We start from the raw sequence: 18,794 nt of genomic DNA, 5'->3' as shown, positions 1-18,794 counted from the left end.
TAAGTAATCCTTTCTCCGTTTTCATTCTTGGTTGTGCTACAAGCAGAATTCGAAATAGAAACACAGGGGTGAGTATGATAATTTAAGAAAATTAACTCACACACGCACGCACGCATGCACACATATATAATGTGCTACATATATGTAGGAGCAGGGGTGAAGGCTTTCTGCTTTCTCTCATTCTTAGTATTGACTTTAGAAAACACCTAACATACCCCAAAAGTCAGAACTTGACACTCAAAAGGCACTGCCAACTGCTTGGACAAATTCAAATATTGCCAGTGGTTTTCCATGAATTTCTGTTATGTGCGCAGGTGTGAGGCTTTCTCTGTGCGGTGAGAGACAGCCAGATGGTGTTTGTGTGTGATGGCGAGCAACAGCGATACAGCGGTGGTTCCTTTCACAGATCAGCACTCATATCTCTGTTCCATCTCCAGGTTCTCAGCTCATATAAACATCCCCAGTTCATGGGCCTCTGATGTTTCGGCCTTTGTGTTTACAGTGAGAAGTCAGGCAAATATGTTAACTTTACGACAAAGAGAACAAGGGCGAACAATAGACTGAGTGGCCGAATGCTTCAATTGATTATAGAGAAACATTATAATTGTTCCATCGCGCAAATGGGTGTTTATTTATGATAAAACATTAGTAATTGCATAAAAAAATCTAATTTTAATTTTTCATTCTGTTTACCAAACATTTAAAAACACTGCCAATGTTGCTAAATTCCTTTCTGTTTAAAATATTATTATTTTATTTCTTATCCCTTCTTGCAACATCGTGGGAGCTGTAACCACACTACACCCACTGGTCTGCACACCACACTCTACAAGCAATAGGAAACATGCCCAATTACATGACTTCAGCATAGCCAGGGGCTGACCCAGAAAAAAAAAGTCACGTTTCAGCATTCAGAGCCTTTGGCCACCAAAATGAAGAGTTCAGGAAAAGTGGAATGAAACACACACACATGCACACACATGCAAACACATGTGAATGCACAATTCTGCCAGAAGGTTAAATTGTCTTTGCAATGAAGCAAATGAGATGTAACATTCACTTTTGAAAATAGAGCTTTGTCTGAAAATAATCTTGGTAAAAATAATCATGCACATTTCCAATCAAATCCAAGCCCCATGCAATGCTACAACTCCAACATCAAAGCACAGCCAGAACAATTGTCTGCCCCTGCTCCTTTTAAACTGCCTGTTTTTCATCTGGAGAAAGCAGAAAAATCCCCTGTACATCAAAGAGGTAGACAGAGAAAGTAATTTAGTCTTATCTTAATTGAGCTGCAATTTTAATAATGATCTTACACATTGGGACCGAGGAGGAGCGAAGGAGCTGCAGGCTGCAGGAGGAGAGTCTGGCTTCCCTGTGCTCCACTGCTCTACTCTGGTTGTCTAATCTCAGTTCCAGACATGTCATTGGCCAGTGATTTATGATGACCTAATGTTTTGTTTACTTCATGCTCATAACAGGCGGATTGCATAGGGCATGTGGTGTACGGGGGAAACATGAAGGCTCTGGGACTGCTTGCAGGACCGCAGTCCCCTGCAGTTCACAGAAACAAACAGCTCTGTTCCTGAGCCACCTGGCACAGCACCTTCTTCAAATTGAGCGCCAGGGTTTCTGGCCACTCTGAAGTTTATAAAAGTCCCAGGCTGCGTGTTTCATTGGCTGTTGTGAGGGAGCCATCAATCTGCCGTGCGGAGGTTGCAAACTCTCAAAAAACACTGACCCCTCTGTTCATGCACTTTTTCTATAACTGACTTGCATTTGCTGTACTACTGGGCAGACATATGGGGTCTGACAACTGGTCAAGAGTCCAGTAAGTAGGTCCACATTTGAGTGCCTTTAATTTAGCTTCTGTTGGTGGTTTTCTGCTATTTAGCAAAGCAACTGAGAAGCATTTGAACACTCTTGGATAATGCGCAGCGTAAATGTTACTTCTAAAGAAAACAGACACAATAGAAGCCTTGTGTCTCCTCTGTTATTTGTTACAAAATTTGCTTTTGTTCATGTACACATATGCTTGAACCCGTTTCCTTCACAAGCCTCATCCTGCATATCTGATCTGGACAACTCAACTCAAGTGCCTTTTCTCTGCGAGTAAAGAAAGAGATATGTTTGGTGGGTGGTGAATGCTAGCGGACAGTAAGGCCAGGTAGACAGGGGCCATGTGGGAGTATACACAGGTTTCACCTTCCTGATGCGGGCTGGTGGCTCCATGGCTGTGCTTCCAGCGTCAGTGCAGTTGATGGGTAACCATAAAATTTCATTAGAGTTAATAAACTTTTTTTCCCCTCTCTTTTGGAGTCTTTATGCACAATATCTTTTACTACAAAAATATAAGCAATTCAAAACTTTTTCTATTTTTCTATTGTGAGGAAAATAGCTTGGTATTTTTTCATAAAGAGGAAGAACTGTGTGTATTTTAGTGGACATTGTTAAAGTTAAAACAGGGTTGAAGTTATGCTCAGACTTATGTAAATGCAGGTTAGGTGTTAATATTCTCGTCACATGTTATGCTATCATAGCATGGAATGTAATTCATCAGATTGAATTATATTGATACAATTTGCACCTTAAACGTTCAGTTAGGGGATTTTTTAGCGCATGTCAACACTTAAAAAAATACACTTCATATATCAAATGAGTTTAAAAGACAAAGGAGAGAAGTGAGTCAAACTATGACAAATACATCAGCAAATCCCCCAAAGCCAAGTGTCACCTAATCTTGCAAACGTCAGCAGTTTAATTTTATGTGTTTCTGTTGTTTATAATACTGCCCAGGGCCCATGCCTACAGCTCCCACTGATGGAGATGTCACTTATGTAAATATTTTTTCTCCTTCCCTGTCTGGCCATTCAAAATCCAATTTGAAAATCCTATCAGATAGGAATTTCCTCCTTCTTCACCAGCAAAGCGACTGCTACATTCTTATCTTATCAGCAGCAACAATCTTGCACCTCATCGTGCCCAAACAGGGAGAAACCGAATCATAATGAAAGCAGCGTTTTAGCTACTTGCTCTGCCATAAATATTGGATATTCTGAAACTAATACGCCATCAACTCAGGCTAACTGTGGACTTTTTGTCCAGCAAAGAAGAATAAAGGAAAAACCCTGTTCTTGCTCTTAATACTCCCCCGACTCCCCCCCCCCCCTTTTTTCCCCTTCTCTCTTGGCACTGTGACCTGTATGATAAGGCCAGCGAAGCAAACTGTGTGCTCTGTCTGGGTCTGCACAGGAAACACAGGCGAATCAGTGGTGTTGTCCATCAACGACAGCTATGCTGCCGTCAGGGCCTAGAACAATAGCCGCAGACTCCCATGGCATCGGGAAAAGTTACTCAGCCTGCAATCTCGCTGGCACTGAGAGAAGAGATAACGTTAAGAGGCAAATAAGGGAAAGGAATCCTGGAATATTCACTTCCATGCATGCGCACACATTAGATTCCCCTCTGTTTCTTTGGAGTTTACATAACTAATGCACTATCTCAAAAGGACAGAAGACTTAAAAGTGGGTTCTAGGGGATTTCTTGTTACTAATGCTACAGTAATGATAGTACACCTTTACTCCTTTCCCACAATTAGAGCGCACAAAGTTAGCAGATCGGTTTGAAGGCAGTGACATGATCCACTGAAATCTCCATTCAACATGCTTTATGTGACTGTCCTCCACAGTGCATCAGTGAAATGCTCACATTCCTCCCATGTCTTTCTTTACACAGCAGGAAACCTAACCCCAATTACCTAAATGCAAAGTAAAGGCCAGATACCCTATAAAAACAAACAATGCATAGAGACTTGTTAATGCAATGCCATGGCATACATTATTGCGGTGGAAGGATTTTTCACTGCCAACAAAAATACATTCCACTCTCCCATAGCACATACTAGGGATAAAATACAATCAATAATGTAGTAACTAGTGTAAATAATGTCCCCTGGAGCAGCTGTAATGATGATAGATCCAATTGCTTCTGTACAGAATTGCATTCAGTCTTCTAATACTTGAAAAAAGTGAGGATTGTGCGGGTTAGCCGTGGCTAAAATCCTCCTAAAGGCTTTATACAGTTGTGGAAAGTATGGAAGCACAAAGCTACACCATGCTGAATTAACACACACACACACACATATATACCATCTGCCCTGGACAGGACAAGAGGGCTTTAGGCTGCGGGTGACATCAGCACAGCAAAAGTGACACTATTTATCACTGACCACTGAGCATGGAGACATTCATAACATCCTGACAGGAAAATCTTGTGGAAAATAATAACTTGGGCTTTGATAACAACTTGGCTTTTTCTTGCAGTCTTCAGTTGGGTAGTGTCCAGTTCTGGCTTGGTATTATCTGTGACTTTTATTTATTTATCTTGCGTTGGTTTTGCCATGTTTTAATGTGTTTTAATGATTCAATAAAAACATGCACAAGCCATTAAAGTGTGGTTTGGTCACTTGATTTCTGACGATGTTTTAAAGTTACTAAGGGAAGCTCTTTGTTGGAAAGTCAAAAAGAAACAAAACAATTATTAGATGGTGATATCATCCATCTCCCATGGAGAAACAGTTATCAGTGTGACCTGTATCATGGCAAAGTTACACAACAACAACATACACACACAGAGAGAGAGAAAAAAAAGGAGATGAGAAAATCTTTCCAGAATGCTCTCATTTAGGTCCAAAGGTTAGTCAGCCCTTTCCCGTTTAAGCACAGCACAGAGAGTCTCCAGCAGCTCTTTGTAAATGACCTGCTCTTACTTTTGGTCTCCCTTTTGTACTGAAGTGAGACTGGGGCTTTTGTCATATGTCAAAGGAGCATGGACTGCAGCCAAGCCTGTCCGTGGGTCTTCCTATTTTGACACCCTAAAGCACCTGCCCTCACTGAAGCATGGCAGGGAACGTCACAGAGAGAACAATGGACAAAGAGCCTCCTTCCAGCCACTCCTCTCTGGCTGATCCACCGCTGACTGCTTGTCACTCAAATCCATTAAAGGTCAGTGTAGCTTGCTACCCTCCAACCCTCAGAGCCTCAGGAGGAAACATTTTAATGGACACTGCAACTTTTACACTCACTTTTTCCCTGCTTAACACCATTTCTTCTTTTACCATTAAAGGTCAAAATAGGGGAATATCCCAGAAGGAAATACCTGAGCTCTAAAGGAGGTGTATGTGGTTTCTACATCCCACCCCCAAGCCCTCCTCCTTCTGTTACTTTTAGCATAGTCCTGGGTGTTATTGCTTTTATGTAATGGAGTGCTGGGTCCTGATAACAGGAAGGGGAAAAAAATCACACCCCTTCTGAGCTTCTCTTCCTATTGTTCCTACACAATTACTGTTGGTAATTATGGCACCGAGAGAACTGGTGACAGACAAATAAGATATTGTACTGAACTGAGACTTTTGACGTCAGCAAATGGAGAAATTCTACATGTACAGCAAGCTATTATTGCTATTATTGCCCTCCACTGCTTCGACAAGAAGGATGAGTGGCAGGAAATGACCTGGGGCAGACTTGAACTCGGGATACTGTAACAGGGACCAATAGTTTTGGAACATTTTTACTTTTAATCAGGCATAAAGGGGGGCTTGAATAACCCAAAATGCATCAAACACATTGTAGATTATTTCTAAATGAAGGCTGTAAATCCTAAACTGAAATGTAAATATGTAATTCCTGGCTAACCTGGAGTCATCTCCAGTGTCCTTTAGAGCACACTGAAGAGAAAACCTGAACAGCAACAAGACATACTGCACATAAGCAGAGGCATGCACACTCAAGCACAAGTGTGTTCAGCCATATCAGCCATGGCATTCCAACCCCTAGCTTGGGTGGAAGAAATGATTTAGTTCTCTTCCTCTTGATAAATGCATACCTTGACTGGAGTAAAATGAGGGGGTACGGAGAAGGAAATATGAGGCACCTGAAGCAGTGAAACTAAGGAGACAGGCTTTGGTGGGGATACTTCATGGACCACCTCCTTCATCTCTGGTGCTGTGAAGACAGATAAATCTCTTTTTTTATGGCAATTCCATCATCAGGCATAGGAGATAGAGCACCCGCTGCCACGGTGATGACGACCCACCCCTATCACTGCACCTCACAGACCTCAAGTATAGGGAGTTATGTTTGACTGCCTGCCCTTCTTATCAATCAAGACCAAATATGAAAGGCCTTGATTTGTGTCATCTTTTTGGCTGAAATGGGGGGTTACACTGTGGGCTTCTGATGACACATGTTAAACACATTCAACAAATATTTTCCATGTATACGGGTAAGACTGTTTAGCAATGAAAATACATAAAGTCCAGTGCACACTAAAGGGAAAAAATACATTAAAAAACAGAGAGGATTAGTGCCTATTATTTATTCAGGGGGAAAAAGGTGGAGAAAATCAACACACAGAATATTAGAAAGATAAACATGGAGAGAAACTTGAAGAACAAATGAACAGACAAATGAATGCTTATGTAGGATTTCACCTTCCATGGAGATGGAACAAATGGCTAACCTCAGCAGCAATGTGGTCGTGTAAGCTAAATCACATCAGTATCTTTTTTTCCCCCTCCTCCCAGTGAGAACTGAGAATAGGAAGGGTACGCTTCTCCCATGATCTACTAATAGCTCCAGGCACAAAGCTGTCCATCACCCGGCTACAGTTCCCTTCGTCTCTGGGCTAGAGTGAACGTGGAGATAATGTCAGTCAGTTTAGCTGCAGTAGTGATAGATTTCCTCTTGCTGTTTGCACCCAACTCCTTCAGTGGACAAAAACTTAAAGAAACGCTTCTATGTGCATTTCAACAGGAAGCCGACTTAGTGTGAAAGGACACTACCTTGATATACCCATAACAATGGCATGGAAACACAGTTTAAATCATAATGGCCAAAAATGTGCGTTTACAAGCTACACATAATATTCAGTCCACATTTGAAGCATGTTTTCACTTTTTCTTTTTCCTTTCATTTTTTTTCCTTTTTTAAACTTCGACATTTAAAGTATCACCGTTGAAGTGAAATTTTCATAAAACACGCAAACAACGGATATGATAGCAGGTCGCCTGCCTCATCCATGGCAGCTGTCAACCTAGGCTCGTGGTTCCCTTCTTTAGGTTAGAGGTCATCCAGCTGTGCCCCCCTCTCCTGTCCCTCTGACACAGCAGATGTGGTTGGACCACCGTGGTGGGGGCTTGACCACATCTGGCTCTGATTACAGCCAGACAATCCAGCTTTATCAGCTCCATCCACTTTGCTGAGCTCTGCTACACTCATTCTCCCACAGGTGACGTGTGACACATTCTCAACTCACCAATATCTTCTGTAAATTATGATTTATGCTTATTTGAGCAACCAAAACTAGGTTATGTCCTGCTAATGTTTTAATTTTATTTTAATTTTTATCCAGAGTTTTGCACATGCTCACAATATCTGACTTGAAAATGTTATCAATACAGGTAACTACACTTTTCCTATCTAAAGGCATATTAAGTCTTTATGTTCTTTTCACCCCCTATTTACTCCAACTGTCCTCCAAAGGAAAAGTGATAAATTCCTAGTTGTCAAACAATACTAATGACTTAATGATATCCCCCTGTCTCTAAGGACCACTGCCGAACCCTCATTAATTGTAGTCAGAAGTGAATCCTTGCCTGCAATTGAACATGTCTGCTAAACTCACAAATTGGGACAATTATGTCAGCTTTGGCAATGAGCAAAGCATTTTGTTGTTTCCCTGCCTTAAAGCCATCTTTGCTTTAATAAGCAGTCACATGACCTCGGTAAAAAATATTTCACACTTGCAGAAAGAAATCCCAACATCCATAAACAGTGGAGTTTGAGAAGGGATTTTGTTGCACACAAGGATCATTGGCAGCAGTTTATTTTCCCAGGGTGCTTTCCCCATTATCTCCACCCATTTGCCAAAGAAATCGCCGAAGCCCGTAGTTCCCGTGTTACCCTGAGATATCTGAAGTCACTTCAAATAAACATTTGACAGATGAGATGGACCTCCACAAATATAAAAATATGAACCTGAAATTGAGACTGTCATGAGAAATTCATGAATACAAAGCCTGGTTTAACCATTTTGAGAGCACTCGGTGCATCAGTGACAGTGTTAATGTCATAGTCTGTCTAATGTAGCATGTCTACATTTGATGTAGTGTCCCACTCACATCATGCCTCTCGTGGCATGGTGTCCATATTACATCTCAAGCTAACAGGAGAAGTTGTCAGGGTGGTTATCACAGTGCTATAAACCCTTCCTGACTTTTTAATCCTTGAAGCTATCATCACCCACTTTAACCCCACTCAACCCTAGCAGCAGCAGCAGCAGCACAAAACTGGGCTACTCTGCAGGCTTGCACATGTCAGAGGTCCCTACGCAGTCCACTCACAGGGACACAGGCATGTGCACTAAAGCTGTCACCGCCTTCTACTGCAGCAGCGCTTGAGGTTATCTTCCCCACAGAAGTCCCAAATGGCCCTCTGAATGACTTTTATTTCCTCTGCTTTAAAATGTCTTTAAATCAAGATTTGAGATTTGCGAAGGGTTAAGCAAGGGATCTGAATTCACACAAAGATATTCATCAACTTTCAACAGAGGTCAGGATTTAGTGAGATGTATTGAATCACAGAGCAACAAATATTGAAGAAGACTGTGGTTGTAGTGTAAAGCCTAGACTACTGATGAGACTGTGGGTTTATGGATCCTATCAACAACAGGAGGAAATGGGCGAGGTTTGTTGCTCTTGAACTGTGAGAAGAAATAAACAGAATGCTAATTAGAGAAGTTCAGTTGTAAATGGCCTCCCGCTGATGGTGAAAACGGCCATTCAGCGGTTGTAAATGTGATAACAGCCCAAAAGGTCATGCAAGTTTGTTGTAGCAAATTTGATTTGTTTTTCTTTCTAAATCTTTCAGCTGAACGGAAGAGGATAGGTGTATGCATATCACAGACAATAGCTAATGGTGACGAAAAAATAGCTCCATAGTAAGGGTGATTAATTTTGAATTATATTTGAGCAGAAGTGAGGTTTCTTCTAGTTCACCATTAGAGGAAAATACTTTCTGGTTTGATGAGAAAATCTAAAATTAAGACAGTGGATGACTCAGTATCTGACTCAGACCAGAAGTTATTTCTACATGGTTTTATAAGGATTGTGCAAATAAGATAAAAGCTAGTAATTGGTGAGTTTTACTGGTACTGGCATGCAGATTTTTTTATTTAGTTTTTTAATTTGGAGGGTGGAGCCGGGTTTGGCCAGTGCAACATTTTCTTTTACAGCTAACTGGCTGCTGGCTAGCTTCACATTTACCATAACGATATAAATGGAATCTACAGTGTAGTAGTTTACACATTTACCTAACCAGCAAGAGATCCTCCCCTGGGGGTTGTTTCAGGAAGGGCATCCAGTATATTAAATAAATAAATAAATATGCAAAATCAAATATGCATAGCTGCCCGCTGTGCGGACCTGTTGTGAATAAGGGAGCACCTGAAAATGGCTTTCTGCAGTATATGATATAAACACCAAATTCTGAGCATTACCCTAAACTAGTCCTTTTAAAGCAAAGAAAGCTTTTTATTTTACTTGATATCACTTGGCACCTTGTTGACACATTTCCCATATATGCAGATGAGATTGCAGAGCTGCAAATCATTCACACCTATCGGATTCTGTTACTGTGGAAGTAAACCTGCACCAAACTGGTAATCAGTTGTAAGTAACAAATAACCTCACTTTTTTAAGAAGTGGAAAATCATTTAAATTTGACATGTTGCCAAGTGGCTGAGGAGGTTGCATCTTTGTAGGTTTCATCAAAGTGACCCAGTTGGTTAAATATCCAACATGTGTGAGAGTGTTTACTTTTGGGGGAGGAGTGAAGGTCTAGGGGACTGCAGGGAGCTAATTAGAAGCTATTCTCTAACTCAGGGCCAAATGGAGCAATTATCTGACCGAGTGAGTAGATAATTCCCTCCCATTCATCTCCCACTGTCAGTGTCCTACTACTAACCAACCTGCGCTGAGAATCGGGTACTGGGGTCTGTTGACACCTAACGTCTCTCTTCCAGCCTCTACATCCCTCTCTTGGAGGTAACCATGCTCTCTTTTAACAATAGGATCACCTAGCTTATAATTCCTCCCATGGCTGTCACATACCATTGCCTACCCACCCAGCACAATTTATGACTACCACATCTCAGATTCAGCTAATGAGTCTGCTGGACAGTGGTGGGAGAGCTGACTTAAAGGCATGATTAATGAAACAGCCTCATAGGCCCCATTCTTGAAAGAGAAAAAAGCTGCAACATATGGACCTGCTGATTGAATTAGAATTAAACATAGGGTTGGCAAATGGACAAAAAAAGTACTTGATTACTTACAAAAACAAAAGCTTAGCCACGGTACATGTTAAGCACACTCTTTCTCTATGCATGACTTAAAACAGGTGATAAGTTTGATGTAATTCCATTTTTTCGGAACGCTATATTGTGCTATGCCAAAATAGCAGGCATCTCTGCAGAGAGGGAGTCGCAGACCTCTGTCCAAAGTTTGACTTTTTGCTGCACATCCCAGGTCGACAAGAAAGTTCATCCTGCTGACAGAAGGAGTTATTTATTACTGTGAGTATCTCACTTATATCCAAGACAAAGAAGGCATCCTTTCAACACATTTCCTACACTGAAAGAAGTGTTGAGAAAACAGGGCTAAAAGACTTCACTCATGCAGAACAAAGTATGTGAGTCATGGCAACATGTAAGCATAGAGTCATAAGAGTTGGCTCGAAACGACAAAGAAAGGCTTACACCAAAATAAAACATTTATTTTCTTGTTTTAAATATCTCCTTTTGACTTACAGCAGGCAAAATAAATTTTTTGTGAACACACTGTCTTGGGTTGTTGTTACATAGCTTGCATTCTCCATGCAGACATTGTTGGTAATATAAACTTATAAATGTTATTTAACGGTACAGTGACTGTGAGCAGTCAATAACAATCAAAGGGTCAAATTTGTTCAAAAAGGTCAAAAAACGTTTCTTTGGATTCAAGTGAATTAAGAAATATTTGTTTTGCATACATACAGCATATAATAATAGAACAATGAAAGTAATTCTATTTGCTATTATGTAATTTAGGCAAAATTTTCATGTAATGGGTCTCTGTGAATCCATTCCCCATGCTATCGGTATATTATTTCTACTATTTTGTGTTTTAATTTAGTACATATTTGTTATATAAACATTTCTAAACGTCAGCATCCTGACTGGGTAGCATCTAACACAGCTGTTCGAAAGAACACTGGAAACTACTACAAAACACAGTTGATATTTAACCAATATAGCATGTTTGTTTTCTGCTTTTTCTCAGACATCTGCAAAAGCAAGGCAGATTTTGGTCAGGCCTCTGTGTCTCCACCGTGGACTCAGACTAATTCTTGTGTGTCTTTTGGGACCCGTTTCAACATTTACCAAAAGAAAAAAATATGATTTATTAGTCTTTCAACCCCAGAGTCTTTACCTTTGACTTATTTTCTGTGAAGAACATATAAAATAACACATTTAGAATGCTTTTTTCCGCATTAATATTATGTGTGAGTTTGTGTGTCTATGTGTGTGCGTTCCTGCTCTTGCCGCACAAATTCCAACATTGTTACATTTTAGGCACCTACACCTGCTTCTTCCCACACATTTTATCCTGTCTTGTGGGAACCATTCGATTTTTTTCTCACACTACCTACCGGCTGCATATCGGAGATGGGACACAATAAATAAACACCTTTGCCTATGCAGCCACTTATTCACCGAGATGTCAAAATTTTTATTTTTGCTGTTATTAGACAGGAAACTTAAACAAGAAGGTGGGGAGATAGTGAAGGGGAATGAAACACAGGAAATGGTCTGGGGCAACCCAGAACCCCAGGACTGAAACCTTCAGTACTCAGCCTCGACCTATCAATTCAGCACCATCAGTTCGAGTCTTACAGTGACTTTGAAGACAAGGATGAGCCTGACCAGAAGTCAGCTCCAAAACTAGTCTCAGCAGTCACAAAGTGGAGAAATATGAATGTCAAAAAGTTGTCAGGTTTAATGGTCTCATTGCCCAAGGAATTAGTCTTACAACAAGGACCAACACAAACATCTGATGTACAGGACATAAAATCTCATTTTTAGCTTTTCATTCACTTATACCACCATTATGATCATTTTTTTTTATTTTATAATAACATATCATGTAAAAAATGCACTTTTATTTATAAGTAGACTCTTATATGTTCTCTGCTTGGAGGTGAAATAAAGCAAACATCTGTGAAGTATTTTTACATATATTTTTATAGCTGTAAACCCAAAAATATAATGAGTAGCAAAAACATTAAACACCACACAAGGGTTAATAGAAGCCACATCTATTGCCTTTGCCACCTGAGAGGGGTCACTGAGGAGGAGGGAGGTTTAGGAATGTCTGGTACTGGTCTGGGCGCCAGTAATGAAATATTCAATCACTGAATATGGAGAGAACTCTGAAGACAGCATCGGGCCTCCCCTGTCCTCCCTCTTCCAGAAATACATGCCCTGTCACACCCCAGTAATCTGTGCTCTCGGATTTGTTGCATGAGGGAACTTCTCACTTGACAGCCAACGAGCTCCGTGTGGCAGTGCTACTTTTGAAGGCCTTGCATTCTCCATGCTCTTCTGCTGTTTGCTCTCTCACTTCCTCTCCTATCCTCACAGCTGAGGTAAGCAGGCAAAGTAAGGCGAAAGGGGCGGCGGTGTCCACATGACCTTGAAATTAGTAGAACTCCTGGGACACAGCTTGCTGGGTGGGACTACATTGGCAGCTGCTGGATTTTTCCCTCCCGGGTGTACAAGATTAATGCATGCACTGGGGGTTTCAGGGTTCTGAGACACTGGGGGGAACTTTGGGGGGCATGTGCAGTTGGACCAAGAATGATTCAAGACAGTTCTGCACACTGTGAGCTGCTCATATAGGATGTCCTGCAATGGCAGAAGAATTTGCAGGCTTTGTCCATAAGGTGTCTGAAGCGTGATAAGTCATTGTAACTGAGTGCACAAGCAGTTGAGACCATTTATAATGCAGTTAGCTATGGATAAACAGCAAGGGCTGGACTGACTCAGTTGGGCATCACAACACTGCTTTCACACCCACACATGTACACAACCCAGGGATGAAGAAATCTTACACCTTCTTTTATTCCCCCTTGCTGTAGTACAGGGATGCAACTGTAAGGAGTATAACGAAAATGTTTTATCTATCCATCTATCAAATATACCTGCTTATCTTTTAGATAGTAGTGGCAGGGAAAGGAAATTTCCCAGCTGATATGAGAACAGGTTAATCACAGGGCTGGAACATAAAACAGGCAATCATTTACTAAGAATATCTTCTAATCAGATTATGAATCTAAACTCTTCACATTATGTTTAGATTTAGAAGAAAACTTGTCTATAACACGTTTCCCCCCCAAAAATGAATTGAAGCCTTCAAAGTAACAGGGAAATCTGCAAGTTGGTGTTGAAAAAATGACCAACAGCATTACAAACATTAACAAAAACAAGAAATGAAAAAGCTTTTCTTTTTTTAAAGGTAATCAAGAAAGCATGGACGTATTGTATTAATGGAATTAATGCATACTTTATTTGACCTCTCTTTATATTTTTTCAAGTTTTTTGGGAGTTAAAATTTCTTTTCCTTTCTCCGTTCTGATCGACTATCTAGTATATATGTGTAAAACACATGGTTTGGATTTGCATTTAAAATACAAGGGAAATAACAGGGGTTTTTTCCAGCTTGTTGTAAAATTATGTACTCAATAAAAAAGTGCACGTGCCATTAAGTTCCAATGTCTTGTGTCACTCGATGCCCTCAGTAACAAATCTTCAGTGGCCATTTTTCCCAGACTTCAGCACTCCAGGAGGTCCAACAGTAGCACTTTGAATTGAGCTTCCAGACCTCAGCTGCTCAGGCAATCAGTTTGGTTTCTTAAATTTGGGTTGACTGTAGCTGCGCACACACGTGTGTTTGTTTGTACACTGTGACTCTGTGTAGCTTGTGGTGTGCGAATGTGTTGTAGCGTGATGCATTTATCATATTGGTGTGACATAAATCCAATGGCCTCAGGTTCTATGTGTCACTAACATGGTCAAATAAATACTGCAAATAAAGGTGTGGACTGACTGACATGTCATCTGCTGTTTGACTTCTGTATGTATACTCAGGCCATATATAGCTATTTATCCAACTCTATTTTGATTAGGTGAACAAATTGAGAAAGATAAATGCTAAAACGGTTGGCTCGCTTGCACAAGATGTATATTTATCCTGGCACTGGGAAGTCCTTTATAACGCTAATCCTAAGAAGTTTTCACGTGTAAACACTATTGGAGATTATGTAAAAACATTTTAAGATTATGTAAAGGAGCAATTAGTCAGCAATGCTGCTGGCTGTGCAGTATTCACAGAGGCTGCTCACACTGGCTGAACTCACCAAGAACTTTCATCTGGTATTAATTGAGATATTTCATTTAAGTTTTCTCCATCTCACACGTGTGTTTGTCTGTCTTTCTGACAGGCGTTGAGAGAAGAAAGCTACTCCACATTCTAACACACCAATCCTGTGTGCTGTAGTCTCATCAGCGATTCGCCTCTTTTATTCCCCAGCTTCTCTTTTTGTCTGAATTCCCTTTGACCTCATGACGCTGCACAAAGTCAGAGCATTAACCGGGACTTAGGCACAGCCCATTCGGGCCTCTTGTCTTAGGAGCGCCTGCAAAGGTACCCAAGCAGACCAAATCCTGGCTTGATTTCTTCATATGAACTAATTTCCTTGTGGTGGTTCTCGAGTTCATGGTAATGTAACATGAGGAGAGCATAGACCGGGGGCCTCTAGGGGATGAAAGCATCCAAAAGCCTGAGAATTAACCCCTCGGGTCAACTGCATTATCCACCTCTATTTATAGTTAAACTTTAATTTTTAGCGGGTGAAAAAAGGCAAAAAAACAGGATTATAGGGGTCACAGCAAGAGATTTGCAGTTAATTAAATCAATTGTAAAGATTGACAAAATCTGTGGCTTTTCCCCCTCCAATATTCCGTCTGTTCAGTGACATCTTAATTAGATTACACAAATAAATTTCACAATCAGTTGTTGTTTCCTTTCCTTTTTAAATCAGAGACTTATAAAGACCATATTAAAAGCTTAGTTATCCCTGATTTTATTAAAGCACAGGGCTGTAGGAGGCAATGTGATAAATAGATTATCAGCAGTTGATCTACATAGAACAGAAGAATCATTTGAGTCATTTTTACAAGTTTATTACTTTGCTCCTTACAAAATCTACCAACTTTAATACAACATATAAGCACCAAATAGGAATGCAAACGTGGTACAATGCTAGCATTGTACCCCCCAGTCCCAGGCATGAAATTATAAATATAATGACATGCCCAAAATATCTACCTGGCAGAGATCTATGTGAGAATGTTAATGTCCAAATCAGTAGAATATTACAGTAGATCGATTTTACCATGCCAGCTCCCTAATACAAAGGCCATATAAGGTCACACTGAGCCAGTGTAATAGCACAGGATCCTGTTGTTTCATAAATTCAGAGTTATGTGTTCTTAATGCTCTGGACGCTCTACTGAGGTACACGCCGTAAACTAAAGAATGCTTTTCCAGTGGTGAGAACATGTCTGATTCAGGCAAGCGCCCATTGTGTGGTAAGAAAATTAACTTTGGACAAAGCCCTGAACCGATTCTCCAGATACTTTCCAGAGGTGATGTGTCAAAATGGCTTTAGTGTACATATGATGAAAAATTATAGTTTCCACATCAGACTGGCTCAAGATTCACTTCTAATCTAATTTTGATGTCTCACAGTCTGAAAATCTGCTCACAGGTGCACAACTAACAAATTTCGTCTCTGGTTTGAGTGGAGGAGGAATTGGCATTGTAAAATAAACTGGCTGTATTGCATACTTTACCAGTACTTTCACTACAGATAATTAAAAGTTAGAAGTCCATAAAAGAGGGCTTACTCACCAGTCGTGGCAGGACTTACTCACCAGTTGTGGAAGGAAAGCGACTAATAACATTAACCATGGCCATGTTCTATTAAGGTGTGCCAGTGAACTATGTATTGTGAGCCATTTGCAGAATACTCCTTTTGTTGAACAACTGCATTGCAAATGCCATAATTTGTGTTATTTGTTACTTGTACATTCCCATGCTGTAGTACTATTTGGGCTTTTGGTATTGTCAGCAAACTGATATTCTTAATTGCATTTAGAAAAGTAAAATATTACAAGTGGTCAGTTCTGTGGATATGGCAAAAAATGGTTTACTGTAGCCTGTTGCTATGCGGTTGCTAGGCATGTATCATTCTTTTGAGGCTGTAAATGAGATGTTACTGCAGGGAAATGAAAACAACAACCTACTTTCATAAGTTGCTGTAGGTGAATAAAGGTTAAAAAACAGTTCATTTTAGCCTGTCGATAGGTGGTTACCAGGCAATATGTCATAGTACATCAGGCATCATTCAGCTTTTGTGGATATAAATTAGATGTGACTGTTGTGAAATGAAAATGATATGATTTTTATATGGTGTTTTAGGTGTAGAAATGCTAAATCTATGCTAATTCTAGCTCACTTCTAGGTAGTTGCTAGGCACCTTACATCCATAACATCTGATATAGATAAAGACCCTCATAGGTCTAACATGTACCTGAATTCCAAGTGGTTACTGAACTTTTGACCATCTAGGAGGGGTTACTGGACAAAGAAACACACAAACAGACAGACAAAAATGGATTTCATATATTATTGTAAGATGCCAGTGTTTGACAGTCAAACTGTGAAAAGTCAGAGTAATTTTAGGATGGCTGCTGTTTGAGACATCTCACCAACAAGTCTGAGAAGTTATACAAAATAAACATACAGGCTAATAATCCATCTTAGGACCTGATTTAAGTACACATGCAAAAAAAGTTCGATCTATTTTAGGCAAGTATTTGAATGAGTTTTAGGTAGAAACATCTAAAGCCACAGAAAGCAACACATGAGTTTGCACAGACGTTTCCTGCTTGGTCTAATTGTTATGTATGTGTCAGTTGAGGTGGTCGTAGTTAAAGCCACAGATCTGATTAGATCAGTTTTCATCTTAAACACAAAATGAACAAATATGGAGAAGACATGTGAGTATCATAATGCCAAAGTGGTAATTGTTCCAGCAGTATTTTCCTCTCCTTGAATTGCTTCACAATACCCTGCCCATGTCCCTAACTGAAGTCCACAGCTGCCCCTCACAGTAATGCGAAGTCTTGCCCAAAGCACAAAGGGAGCCTGTGTGAGGTGTTCACCTACTCCCACCCCAGCCCGCCTCTCTCCTGCAGTGTGGCTGATGTGCTCCATTTGCTGGATGATGGACTGAGCGAGGCAAGGCAAAAGTTCACACACCTTTCCTGTTCACGTGGTTGGGAGGCCGGGTTGACCCTGCCGAGCTGCTCAGGGGCCACCTCCCATGTGCCACTGCTGGTTCCTGGCCCTCCTTGTGCTACAATTAGTCCCCTCATTTAAAGCCAGGCAACGCCTCTGTTGTCCTAATGCCATAACTGCTCTCAACTGTGCTTGAGCTGCTCTTTCCTTGCCAGGGATGGAGAAAGGAGGGGATGCAGAGAGAGAGTTTCTTTGTATACAGTCAGTCAGTACCAATATAACACATAATGAGCATATGGTTTAGTTAATGCACCATTTTTGCAAAGACAAATATTTTAAGCTACTTACACATATACTACAATGTACTGCAATATCATATAAAAAAGACTGTGGGTTGGAGTTTGATGAAGTCAGTTTCCAGGAATATTTTTATCTAATAAAATTACTACTAAATCGAATAGAAAAGTGTGAGTTTACGCCAGGATGTACTCAGCATGTGTGGGTAAGAGGCTAAAACAAGTAAAACAAATGGCAGAGCCACCATGCTTCCTCTTTTCCCACAATTCAGCTGTCTCAGTGCAAATGATCTGCCAGTGACTGAGCACAATTTGGCATCCCTTTCCTAGCAGCACCACCACCTCCCCTCTGACCCCCACACATGAGCACCACCCTCACTTACCCTCTCTTGTGAACACACTCCACTTCAGCCCAGAGGAATTCATTTTCTAATTTTCCTTGACTGAGAAAACAATACACATGCCTTAACAATGTTGACATCTCTAATGCCTTAAAACGCAAGAGTAATGGAGCTTTATTAGTAGTAAGTGGATACACACACATTACAAACACACATACAGAGCTCCTTCAATGTACTACAATCTTCCTCACCTCTGCAGAACTATTAGAAGTGAAAAATATCAAAATAAGGACAGACTTACAAACTCAACAAAAGCTGTAAAATTTTTCATTGATTAATTAACCAATGATTCGTATTTCTTTAATCTGAAATGTACTTTTTGTTCTTATAAAGGTGTTGTGTGTTGATTCACCTCCTGTGAATTCTTCATTTGTGGTTATACACTAACCATGGAGTAACAGATTTGGACTTTATATGTGATTTATTTTTATTGGAAAAAAGGTCAGGCAGTACTGACACACATGTTCACTGTCAAACAAACAAGCTGATAAATTTTTAAAGTTGTACATTACCGCAAGGTTATTTACCAGGAAAGTACAAAATGTACAGATTTAGAAAAAAAAACCATCCTCAGGCATGATTTTAAATGAATATTCTCAAAAGCAATTTTTTTAAGTCGTGTTATATTTGTCCTAC

This window comes from Mchenga conophoros, linkage group LG18 (assembly GCF_057382185.1).
Source record: "Mchenga conophoros isolate Kocher_MC1m ecotype Shallow Benthic linkage group LG18, M_conophoros_male_GT1.1, whole genome shotgun sequence".
Taxonomy (NCBI): Eukaryota; Metazoa; Chordata; class Actinopteri; order Cichliformes; family Cichlidae; genus Mchenga; species Mchenga conophoros.
The sequence above is the reverse complement of the archived record's forward strand: the minus strand, read 5'-3'. Positions refer to the sequence as shown.